At 39.2% G+C, this 12,782-nt stretch overlaps 1 long non-coding RNA gene across 1 annotated transcript; it reads right to left on the reverse strand.

Annotated features, from left to right (window-relative positions):
• Window positions 1-8,085: 8,085 nt before the first annotated feature.
• Window positions 8,086-12,035, reverse strand: LOC129653822 (uncharacterized). The gene is made up of 4 exons (XR_008715222.1): window positions 11,844-12,035; window positions 9,764-9,838; window positions 9,411-9,500; window positions 8,086-8,476 (listed from the first exon to the last, which is right to left on the reverse strand). It is a non-coding gene; the product is annotated as an uncharacterized LOC129653822 (long non-coding RNA).
• Window positions 12,036-12,782: the final 747 nt, after the last annotated feature.

Consider the following 12,782-nt stretch of genomic DNA (forward strand, 5'->3'; position numbering starts at 1 on the left):
ACGGTAACATTTTATTCTTTCCAATAAGATGAAATCCAATTATTTTTAATTTTAGAAAGATGATGTTTTTTGGAAGATTGGCATCTTTGCCATCCTTGCAATTAATGTTGCCACAGTGCATTATTGCTTTTTGATACCTTTGAGCACTATGTCCCTCTCTGGCTTAAAAATTCACTAAAACCTTCTTAGTATGAGATAAAAATTTCGCTCCATTTTGGCACTTGTTTGCCTCTTGCAATATCATATCCTTGCTCACATCCATCTTTGCCCTGCATTTATTTCCTACCTATTCTCAAAAACAAAACAAGATCAAAAAAAAAAAAGAAAACAAAAAACAAAATTATTTGTTCTCATATCTCCATAAATGTTGCATTGGTCCTAGGGCCCGGAACACTATTCATTTATTCATTCACATTTCTGACATTGTGAATTTCTCCATCAAAATCAAGGTCAAAAGTTGCAACTTTTGTGCAAATGTCTTCCAGCAGAATGGGTACTCACTGCCATGGTATCTTAGTTGCTATCAGATCAGATCAGATCAGATCAGTCGCTCAGTCGTGTCCAACTCTTTTCGACCCCATGAATCGCAGCACGCCAGGCCTCCCTGTCCATCACCAACTCCCGGAGTTCACTCAGACTCACATCCATCGGGGTCAGTGATACCATCCAGCCATCTCATCCTCTGTCGTCCCCTTCTCCTCCTGCCCCCAATCCCTCCCAGCATCAGAGTCTTTTTGAATGAGTCAACTCTTCACATGAGGTGGCCAAAGTACTGGAGTTTCAGCTTTGCTATAACACCCGCCAAACGTTTTCGAAGTATTTTATCACTTGTTCAAGCTCCTGAGCTTAGGGACCATGCTGTAGTCTTCTCCACAGCCCTAGGATTGCAGGCAGAATTGGAAAACACATCTTTGTCATCTGCTCTAATAGAATAAAAACTTATATGAAACACAACAGAAAGTAAAAAGCAAAAGTCTGGAAGCTATGAGATTTTTTTTTTCATTTATTGAGATGGAAACAGGACAAAATTATCCCAACAGAAAGTACTCACTATGTGTCCAGAACCATGCTAAGTGCTTTATATATCTATGTGGACACAATCAATCGTCGCATCAGCTTCATCAGGAAGACAATATTATACCATTTTAATACTGTATTATGTTAAGTAGTTAAGAGCTTAAGTAACTTACTTAAGGTGACTCATTTGGAACACAGAAATTTTGATACAAACCCGGTTTTTGAAATCAAACACCACACTCTGTCACTTTTCAAAGGCCCCAGGAAAAGGATCTAGTAGTCTAGAAGTAGGCATTCACTTAGTTGCACTTGCTATAGTATTAGCTAGAAAATGGTGAGCTGGGGGTAGATCAAAGGATAAAGGAATATACAGATTCTGGTCCTAAATATATTACCAATTATCAATGAAGCCAAGGTCTCCCAGTTAAAATTTCTGTGATCCTTTCATAACGTCCCAGGGTTTCAATTTCCTCATATCTGAGAAGGAACGAATCACAGACCTCATCTCCTGGGACTGGTTTGAAGACAAATTTAGACAACACTCATGAAAGGCTAACCACGGAATCTGCCACCAAAAAAGGTAGAGTTCAAACCAAACAACCGAAAACACTGGCCCTCCCTCTGCTGATTTTTTCTGCGCTGCCGCGTTTGACTGGGCAGGAGTTCACATGGCAACCATGGCGACAGAGGGGAGATGCAGTGAACTGGGAAAAAATGGAAGGCGGGGCATTGTGCTCTTTATTCTTACAGGCATTTTTTAAAAATAACTTGAGTACCAAGGCTGTGTGACGCAGTCCTACGAATTCCTTGTAGACTCTCTGTATTACCTCTTTCCAAGGCCGTCCTTCAGACGTCATATTAGCCCAGTGATTCACATCCTGTGACTCAGGATGCTGTGTGAGCACTTTGTTCTGAACATCCACGAGACCCCTGAAATCTGACCCTGATCTCAATTTCTTCTGCTCCTGCAGGGAAGGCAATCAGGTACTGAATTCTTGAATCACAATCTTAGATATTTTCTCTAAGCTTAAGATTTTCTTCTTCCCCCCTAAACTCTCATCTATTTTACTCAATGCTTTTTCCTCTACAAAAGCCTAGCCAAGCAAGAGTTTTAAATTATGCACAACCCAGCAACAGGACAAATAAAGGAAGCCAAAGACACTTCCCTGATACACTCACCCTCTGCTCCTATGAAACAGTCCTTAGGTCGTAATCATACAGAACCTTTTGCACCTTTTCTCCTTCCCTTCCCTGAGTAAAGGCTCCTAATTAGAACTCTCTTATTGGATTAAGAGAAAGAAATCCCTCTGTGGCCACCAAAGTCAGGATACTGGTGGCCTTTCAACATTCCCTAATGAGTAAATTTAATACAAGCCAAATTTACTATATCCTCCCCAGAGCTTATGAAAACATGTTCAGCTGACTCTTTTACTGTGTGATTTTGAGCTGTAAGAGAAGGAAATACTTATACTAGGAGACAGATTTAGAGAAAATGGTTTGTTTTTACATAGTCAAGTAATATTCAACATCTTAGTCTATGTAACAGTGACTCAAATTCCCTTGATGCTTTCCTCCAACGTCCTGAGTCTTCCCTCCCTAAAGCAAACTGAAAGTACAACTGAGAACAAATCAAATATTTATCAACCTAAAGATCTCCTCTCTTGTCCCCAGGGAATAGCCACAGGGAGAAATGAAATAACATATTTTTAGAAACTACTCAATATACAATACAGTAACACATTTGTAGTCCATCTTGGATATATACCAATAAGAGGTAGAGATGTAGTACATATTTTTTTTTTTCTTTTCAGATTCTTTTCCATTATGGGAACATATATTAAGCATGATGCTCACCAGCTATGACAATAAAACTGCTGTTGGTAATTATTCAAAAATCTCAGAGAACAGGAGAGTTTCCTGAAGACTGAAGATGAGGAAAAGTGAATTTGTAAGTTTATCACCAACTCTACAACACAATTCTATAATGGATTATTATGCAGAATTTGTAAAGATTAAAAAAAAATAGTGATTATTAGAAGCCTACATGGGTTTATAAGAAATTGTGTCAACAAAATTTCTTTTTAATCAGATCGCCTTAGGTGTTATTTTAAAGACAGTAAGTCTCAATTGAGGCAGATCCTTACTAATAGAATGAAAGCATGTAGAACAGAGGATGTATCGTTAGATGGCTTTAAAGTTTAAGCACAGACCACAGTTAACGTGAATCATTGCTTCAGTGCCAAACTAGAGGGAGACTTCTGGCAGGTTGTTGAACTCCATCCTGTTCAACACTTTAGGTAAAAATGCAGAAAATATAGAAGACTCACTTATTATACTCATTGATGATACTGGGCAAAGTGGCTAAGCTAATTAGGTTGGATCACTGATTCAAGGTTTAAAAAGGCATCATTGGGAAAGAGCTAATTAGGTATCATTTAGTTAATTTTTTAAGTGCCTACTATATGCAAGGCACTGGAGAAGGCAGTGGCATCCCACTCCAGTACTCTTGCATGGAAAATCCCATGGACGGAGGAGCCTGGTAGGCTGCAGTCCTTGGGGTCGCTAAGAGTTGGACACAACTGAGCGACTTCACTTTCACTTTTCACTTTCATGCATTGGAGAAGGAAATGGCAACCCACTCCAGTGTTCTTGCCTGGAGAGTCCCAGGGACAGGGGAGCCTGGTGGGCTGCCGTCTTTGGGGTCACACAGAGTCAGACACGACTGAAGCGACTTAGCAGCAGCAGCATCATATGCAAGGCACAGTGGAACACACACAGGTCTCTGTCAATGTCTGCCAATCTTTCACAACTGGGATTATACAAATTATTAGCTAAAAATACTAATTTTGGTATGCCATTCTAGAAACCCTAAATGAGAATAATTTCTGTGGGCAGTTATAGGAAAGCTACTGCTTTTTTAAAGCATGTCAGGTAATTTTTATCATGATAAAGATTTGTGGTAATACTGTTCTATGGGAAATAGTTGTTAACCTCAAGAAATTTGTAGAGGGGAAAAGATGTAACTCATAAAATATTTGTGAAAGTTTTGCATATATTAAATGGCTAAACACATTACACATTAAATGGCTATACACATTAAAAAGTCAAAATACAGAAAGGATTCTAAATGGTAAAAAGTGACTTTTCTTGGAGATGTTAACAAAGACAAAATTGTGACTGCTACTTAAATCTTTTATTTTTTTTTAATTTATCCCCCTATCTATTTTAAAGGTAAATGAAAGTGGCTGATGTCGCACTTCAGGTGGGAGACTGTGTCCTTTTAATGTTCATCTCAGTGGTTTTTCTTTTAACCTAAATATGTGGTTAAAGGATATACTCATTTATTGAATCAAAACCAAAAGTAAAGGTAGCCCAGATGATCTGAGACACATCAGTTACACTTTACTACAACTGTGAAATCTGTGTGAGCATAGGAAAATTTGGATAAAAAGGCCAAGTGGTCAATGAACGGAGAAGGCAATGGCACCCCACTCCAGTACTCTTACCTGGAGAGTCCCATGGACGGGGGAGACTGGTAGGCTGCAGTCCATGGGGTTGCTAGGAGTCGGACACGACTGAGCGACTTCACTTTCACTTTTCACTTTCATGCATTGGAGAAGGACATGGCAACCCACTCCAGTGTTCTTGCCTGGAGAATCCCAGGGACGGGGGAGCCTGGTGGGCTGCTGTCTGTGGGGTCGCAAAGAGTCGGACACGACTGAAGCGACTTGGTAGTAGTAGTAGTAGGTCAATGAAATCAGATAAAATGACATGAAACTATCATTCTTGTGCACAAGATGACACTCATCTGAAGTCTGAAAATGGAGATACACCCAAGTTGGTGAGTCTGTAAAGTGGTATGGCATTTCCAATTCTCCTTGGCTGATTAACTTTATTTCTCAAGTCCTGAGCTACAGACTCAGTATTCCTTGGGTATTCTTGGTCAATCCTCTGAATCAAGGACAGGATCAGTCATCAGATTCAGCAGGTCTGACTGAGCCTGCTAAGAGTGCTGTTAACACAAAATCTCCTCCCTCTACAGTCAGGACTGTTATTTGGATTTACCCAGCAACCATTTTCAATCCAATCCCTGTAAATTAAAAGCCCAGAGTGTGAAGTAGCATTGGGCATATGATTTTCTTTTGTGTAAGGAAAATGTGGTTTTTTACATTGTTATTACAGTCAAGGAGCATAATAAAGGAGGCAGAAAACAGTGATAATAGGGGAGGAACAAAAGAACAAAAAGTAGTCATTATGATGAAAAAATATGGATTGGAAATTTTCAGCCCCAAATTAAGGAAAACCATGCATAGAAGATGTAGTCAGTGTTGTCGGGTATTTGAAAAGATAACAGGATAAAATGGTCTGACAATCTTTTTAACCACAATATGTAAGACAGTTAAGTTGTTCTAAATGACACATTTATTTAGAATTATTAAGCACCATCTTATTACTTGAGTTTTCAATAAGACAGTTTACAATCACTTTGAGAATGCTCTGTACACATTTAAGGATGCATTTTGGATCACTGCATAGAGAGAAGAGTGGGATGGTTTTATGAATTATTGTTTCTAATTAAATAATAATGATGCCACTAAATATTATTATAAAAGAAAATATATAAACCTATTCGTAAATAAACATTACCTTGGAAAAGCAGCCTAGAAAAATAGAAAGTTTACATTGCCACACCAGCTCAGTCACAGCTTCAACTGACACAACAGAAATATAATAATTTTTTTATTAAAGTAGGGAGTAAACGGAAGAATATGCTCTCGGAAAAAAGCGCAGGCCGTCTGCCCCTGAAGGCATATACGGGAAGGCGGTAGCACTGAGACGTCCTCAGTCTCTGAAGCAAGTGAAGAAGGTCCAAAAATATCCTGCTGCTTAAACACGTTGATTTTTTTTTTAACCTGGTGTGATTTATGCAGAGAATCATCAAAAGTCTAATTTACATACATTTAAAGGACACTGTGGAAAATTATTAACCAAACACATCACAATGCAGACAGCAGATGCTGGCTGAGGACTTTTAGATCCTTAAATGGAAAACTAGGAGGTTAAATAAGTATCTTGGGTTGATAGGAGAAAATAGAAAACAGGAAAGAAGAAAGGAGGGAGGGAGGATGGGAAGGAGAGACCAGAGAAAGCGTATGTTTGGGGGGTGCTTTCATTGGGATGCTTCATATCCAAGGGTTGTTAGTCGCTCAGTTGTGCCCGGCTTCTTCGCGACCCCATCGACTGCAGCCCACCGGGCTCCTCTGTCCATGAGATTTTCCAGGCAAGGATACTGGAGTGGGTTGCCATTTCCTTCTCCATCATATCCTAAAGTCATATCCTAAACTCAAATAATGAGTTCTTTATTCCTTTTTCTCTATTTTTTTATGAGTGAATACTCATGTTGCTTACTATCCATCATCTTGAAATATGTTAAAATGATTACAGTATTGTGTGCATGCCCTAACACGTATCACCGAGCTCTAGTCTAGAGAGTTACAAGGAGAGGAATGTTGGCCTGAGAAATCACAAGACTGCACTTCCCATCACTGATGCATCACAGGGGAAACCTCAAATGAAAAGTCACAGATAAATCACACGTTTTTAAATAACTTACAGGAATACCTAATTTAGTGGAAATTTTCTGGAGGTTTGAATATTCAAGGTCATTAAACTCTTTTAATATACTTTTTATATTTCCTCACAATGACTTAGGAGTTGACTCTTGGTGAATGGAATCATTTTGTTCTACTTGATTATACTTCAAGGACAATAAATAGAATAAGACATATGGATTTGGGTTTCAAACAAGTGGAGCATTACTTGATAACTTCTTGAAATTAAATCAGGAATCATTAACTTATGTTTGTATTCTTCCTTCAAGCTATAGATAACTTCCTTAGAAGGAAAATTCTCAAAACAATATCTTTCTGCTATTTGTTTTAAAAGAATGCACACAGAGAGTTATTAGTTAATACCAGCCGAGTGTCCCAGTAAATGAGTTAAAGAACAGAATGGGTAAGACGGGGGGCTGCCTAGGAGACGGGATTCAAGACCTAGAAAGCAAATGCACACACTTGATCGTAACCAAGATGTTCTCTAGATAGCACCATTGTTCAATTGTAATTGACAGTTTTAATCTAATTACCCATCATTGGACTTCTTGGATTTTTTGTCTTTTCACTCAGAATAGAATGCAGTTAAGACAAATGCTAGTTTAGCAAGATCTCCCCTACCTGTTCCCAGTTCTTCCAAATTGAAAATAATCACCTGTAATACTTATTTGCCGGAGAAGGCAATGGCACCCTACTCCAGTACTCTTGCCCGGAAAATCCTATGGATGGGGGAGCCTGGTGGGCTGCCGTCTATGGGGTCGCACAGAGTCGGACACAACTGAGCGCGTTCACTTTCACTTTTCACTTTGATGCTTTGGAGAAGGCAATGGCAACCCACTCCAGTGTTCTTGCCTGGAGAATCCCAGGGACGGGGGAGCCTGGTGGACTGCCGTCTACGGGGTCGCACAGAGTCGGACATGACTGAGGTGACTTAGCAGCAGCAGCAGCAATACTTATTTGCATAGTACCTTCACATTCCTGTATATATTTGAAGAATTCCATTTCCTGAAGGCAAACCCTCAGTCACAACCTATCCAAAGAATTGTTTCTGGCTAACATGTAGGCCTCCTATACTAATGCCAGTGCTGATCTAAAGTACAGAGAAGGCTAAGAGCTAAACTAAAAAGGACTAAGGAAATAAAGCTTGGGCTGTTGTAGCCTTTATAACTGACCGGCTAGATGCGTCTTAAAAAGTTATAGGAAATGACACCTAATAGCCCTATTTTGATATAAAACAGTGGCATACATTGAAATGCATATATATTTGTCTTTTATCCTCTTCCTATGTTTATATTCAAAGATATAAGAATGTTTTCTCAAGCATAAATGTGTTGATATATTAACCTATTTTTATATACAAGCTATTCAAAATGCAATGTAAATACCCTACAGAAACATGTCATTTTATTGCTTCTTTATAAAGCATTTTCTTTATTCAAGTATCATTATACTTCAACATGTATAATGTATGCATTAATAAATATAAGAAAAATAACATAAGTACATTTTTAAGATATATGCATATAAGAAGCAAAAATGTAAGGCAAAAGATATATATATATATATAGGTCACATCAGGTTAGAAGAATCAAGCATAAAGTGAATAAAATTGTATTATAAGTGGACGACTGATTTAGAAGCAGAAAATACTATTAAAGGACGCTTTCACAAAACCAACACCCTTTTGCAACATAATAGAAAATTAGCAATACCATGTCCATCAATTTGGAAGGCTTGGTTAATATCAAAATTACTTCTCATCACCACTAGGTGGCTCACTCTCTGTATTTATGTCTCAGCAGAGATGTCTCTGTGGCCCCCGGAGGTTAGAGGCAATGAGATTCTCACTAGAGAGAACAGAAAGGAGAAAAAAAGGATCTCTTCAAAGCAAAATTAAAGTCTTGACAAGGAAATAATCTGGGCTACTCCCCCCCCCCCATAAATTTCCATCGGAATTAACTTTACATAACAGAGTAATTAGAAGAGTTGTTCTTAGACTAGAGACATTTAGAAAGCCAGATGGAAACCTAATAACTAGTCTACACCCATGTCCAGATATTTTCAAATACATTCAAACTCTGAGGAAGATACCCAGCAGGAAAAAAGGAGTGAGAGAGAGAACGAAAAGTACCACTTTAAAGTTTAAAAAAAATCACATTATTTACTTTTAATTGTATTTGAAATATGAGTGGAAGAAAAGTTAAGAATTGGGGAAATAAAAATAAGCCAAGATAGGAAATTTAACATGGAGAGGAAATTCACTTTCCTAGCTTTGCAAGATGGCTCTTTGCAAGAATTTCTCCATCGAACGGCATTTTAGCAGAGAGAATATAATAGGACAGTAGCCACAGTAGCTTGTAACACCATCCAATGTATTGCTATAAAAAGCTTTACCATCTGGATCCTAATTCTATTCAATATTGAAACTGTAGAGCATTTTCTTCTCCTCGTTCTAATTTACAGCTATCACTCCGTGCAGCCCTGAAGGGTGCATACAATATGCCATTGTTCAAGCTAGTGTATAATCCAAGGCAATTTGGAGAAAATCAGCTTGTGCATATAACTATGTGGTTTTCTTGCTATTTAGCACCTGTTTGCATTTCGTGAACGCTTATAAGTTTTGCTTGTATTTCTTTTCCCTTCTCTTTATTTTGCCTTGGTCAGCATAGGGCTGCAAAGTCATCATGCATGTTTAGAAATGCCTGTGGACAGCACCAGCCACCGTTCCACACTGACTGCCGAGAACGCAAGGCACGGGGTGTGGCAGCACTGAACACTCACCTGCTTCTTTGAATTAATCTCTGGTGTTCATCTGGCCTTTAGTTTTGAAAATCTCCCAGGACACTGATTCACCAGGCTACCCAGGAAAGGCTATCAGATACAGAGGAGGAAAAAAGTGTTTTAAAATTAAGAAGCTTCGTGACGAGGAGGAGGCAGTGACAGAGGATCATCACCTCTGGCTCCAAATAAAATGAAATTGATTCCCTCTCAGCAGAGACAGCTCTGAATGGTGATCCATAATGTGCAAGCAACTGGCTAGCTCTTTACCTGCCTCACAAGGCTATGTGAGAAAGGAGGTGGGCTGGGGGAAACCAAGAATGAAAAAAGATATCTCAACAACTGATTTAAATTACCTTTCACCTTCTCAGAAGGCGATGGTTAAGATTCCATCTTTGGATCTCTTACGTTGCTTGTTGAATTGGGCATCGCTGGCAAAAGAAAAACAAAAAGAGAGTGTTCTCTTCCTCCCTCCAAGATTCCATTCCAAGGACACACCACTCACATGACCTGAAAAAAATGTATATATATGTGTCCTTCACACCCTTGCTGCTTCTGATCGCCTGACTTTACTAGGGTAATAGCAATACCTTGGGCTGAGCCATCCACTGCCATAAGCAGCATGGGAAAAGTAACATGACAGGTTTATTCCAAGTTTGAATATGAGTCCAACTGTGAAGTAGCAAAAGTAAAGTCCTGCTTTCCTGGTGCGTTTGTTACTTGATAGCACCTTGTAGGATCTAATTTCCCAAATTACTTTAAGAGCAGTCAATGTAAACACCATCAATATTATGGGAACCGAAAACAATGACAGGAAAGATATTTAAGTATTTGTCACAAACTAAAAATCTCTGTTGAGCACTTCAGAGGAATCAGTTGCCTTAAACATTAATGACAGGTGAAGAAGGTGACTCTGTTTCCCCTCTGCCTTCAAAAGAAGCAGCAGATAGTCTCAAACGTGTTTTGCGTGCTTTTGCTTGGTAGGCTTTGGGTTTGGGGGGGGGGGGTGTGTTTTTGTTTTGTGGAGTGGTTTGTTAGTTAGGATTTTTCTCAAAGGATTATCAAAGGAAAGTATCTGGCTAGCCAAGCTTGAAAATTCCTGAGCCCACATGTGATCTTTACTTTCAAGCATAAACTTAGGTCTGCCTAAAGTCACGCGCCATGCTCCCATATAAAAAATGAGGTCATCCACATCAAGACAGACATGACATCAAGACATGAGGTAGCTTAGCAGCACTTTCCAGAGGGTAATAAAACAGAGACAAACTTTTATAAGTGCAGAATACAAAGCGCTGTGAAAACAGTCACAAAACCTCACATTCTCTAATTTTCTGCTTATACACAAACTCCTTTCAAACTTCACTTTTGAATTCAATGATAACTCAGAGGTATTGTGAGCCTGATTTGCATATAGGATGCCTGTCTCCTAAAAAACATTTTCCTTATGGTTGTTTCAACTCAGTTGCCTAAATTATGGCTAATATTCTCTCACAAAACTTCCTGTGGGATGATGTGCATGAAACTAGTAAAATGAATATTAAGGGATGGAGATGTTAAAATGTTGAAATTTTTCTGTTAGTTTTTTTTTGTTAAGAATTTTGGCTAACAAAACAAGTCAAGAAATGTTAAGATCAATAACCTACAGATGAATATCACTAAGACGAGGGTATTCAAATCAAGATACCACAGTCCGGTTTGAAGTTTTACAAAGATAGATCTGTTAGGTTTAGAATGCACTCCTAGAACCTGAGCTCATTTTAGGAGAAGAAATCTCCTCCAGTTAATTCTTTACCTTGTCAAATAATTAATTTCCCCAGCTTATCACAACAGACAGATTTATCTCAACCCAAAACTCTGGGCTTCAAAGCCACATTACCCCAATATGTATAAGAGCTCAGAAAGATGAAAAGACATTTGCTTGCTGCCTTTCTCTCACAAATACAGCAATTTGCATGAATATTAAACTTCTGTGATTCAGCAACTTTCACTCCTGTCTACATCACTGAATGTTAAATGCCAGGGAAGAGTTTGAATCACTTGGCTTTTATTTTTGAAGACTGAGGTATGTTTTTCACAGCCGGAGATGCGAATAAAGGTTTTTAAATCACACATGCAAAGTTGCATAACAATAGTCAACTAACTCAAAAGGTGAGAAATGCTCACGTGCTCAATCTACATTGAGTTCCATATTTGCAGAATATCCTGCAAGGGTGGGGAGACAGTAGAGTTACCATCTGCATCCAAACTTTAATCAGCAAAACCACTCCTGAACTATCAAGCCTTTACTGTGCTGCTTCCCCTAGTGAAAAAGTCTCAGAGTAAATGCTGTGATTGAGAACGTTTTCCTTACGTAAAAGAAGAAATTGCAAGCGCCTACCTGAACGCGGTGGTGAGGTCGCTGGCACATTAGGAGAGATGACTAGGAAGCGGGCTTACCTTCTGCAGGGAGCAGCCTCCTCCCCGGGCTGCTTGGCTTTTGGAAGAGGGTGTCCTCTTGCCAGGAGCTGGGGAAGCAGCAGGGAAGAAATAGCTGCCTGTCACTAGTTGTGACAGCGGCGTGTCACCGGGTCCCTCGGAAACTGGGCTCCAGGGTCCTCTAACAGACCAGCCAGTAGCCGCTGGTCCCCAGCCTAGGATGCCGGGACTGCAGTTACTAACGCCGCCTCACTTAAGGGGAAAGCGCTGCTGCGTGTGTGTGTGTGTGTGTGAGCACTAACTGCCAGCTCCAGGCTGAGCCACTGTGTTCTGCATACTCAAAATGCTCCTGCAGGGAGGAGGCTCCTCTACCAGGACCCCATCCTCCCCTGCCGGCTTGATGAATCACTCCACTGACCTTGCTGCTGGGGATGCTGGATGAACTACTCACTCATCAATAGATTTAACAATCAATCAAATAAAGGAGATGGGATCAAGTCTTAAATAGAGACGGGTTCTTTCCTCATAAACACTGAGATTAATAACAAAAAAAGATATCTCTATTCAACATTTTAGAGTTGATTTTTGTTTTCCCCTTTAAGCTCCCGTGTCTTGAGCGTAAAGTCTAATGGATGAGTTCACACGTTAAAAAACTTTTTTAAAAAAAAGTTTAAAAAGCAAAAAAAAAAAAAAAAAACACCCAAAAAACCACTTTCCAGATTGTTTCCCTAAGCAGGATTAGGCTCTTACCTAGAAGGCAATTCAAAATATTTATCGCACAGAGACCTATCAGATGCAGACTTGGATTTGTAAAAAACCAAATCATGATGGTTTAAACTAATAAAGTACTTTAAAACTCAGGGATTCTATGTCATGAGTGTTAATGTTTCTGACTAGAGGCAGATTCTGAGTTCCAATCCAACTCCAAACCTAAAGAAAACTTTAGGTTTTATTTTAAAC

The sequence above is a fragment of the Bubalus kerabau genome, chromosome 5, assembly GCF_029407905.1.
Source record: "Bubalus kerabau isolate K-KA32 ecotype Philippines breed swamp buffalo chromosome 5, PCC_UOA_SB_1v2, whole genome shotgun sequence".
Taxonomy (NCBI): domain Eukaryota; kingdom Metazoa; phylum Chordata; class Mammalia; order Artiodactyla; family Bovidae; genus Bubalus; species Bubalus kerabau.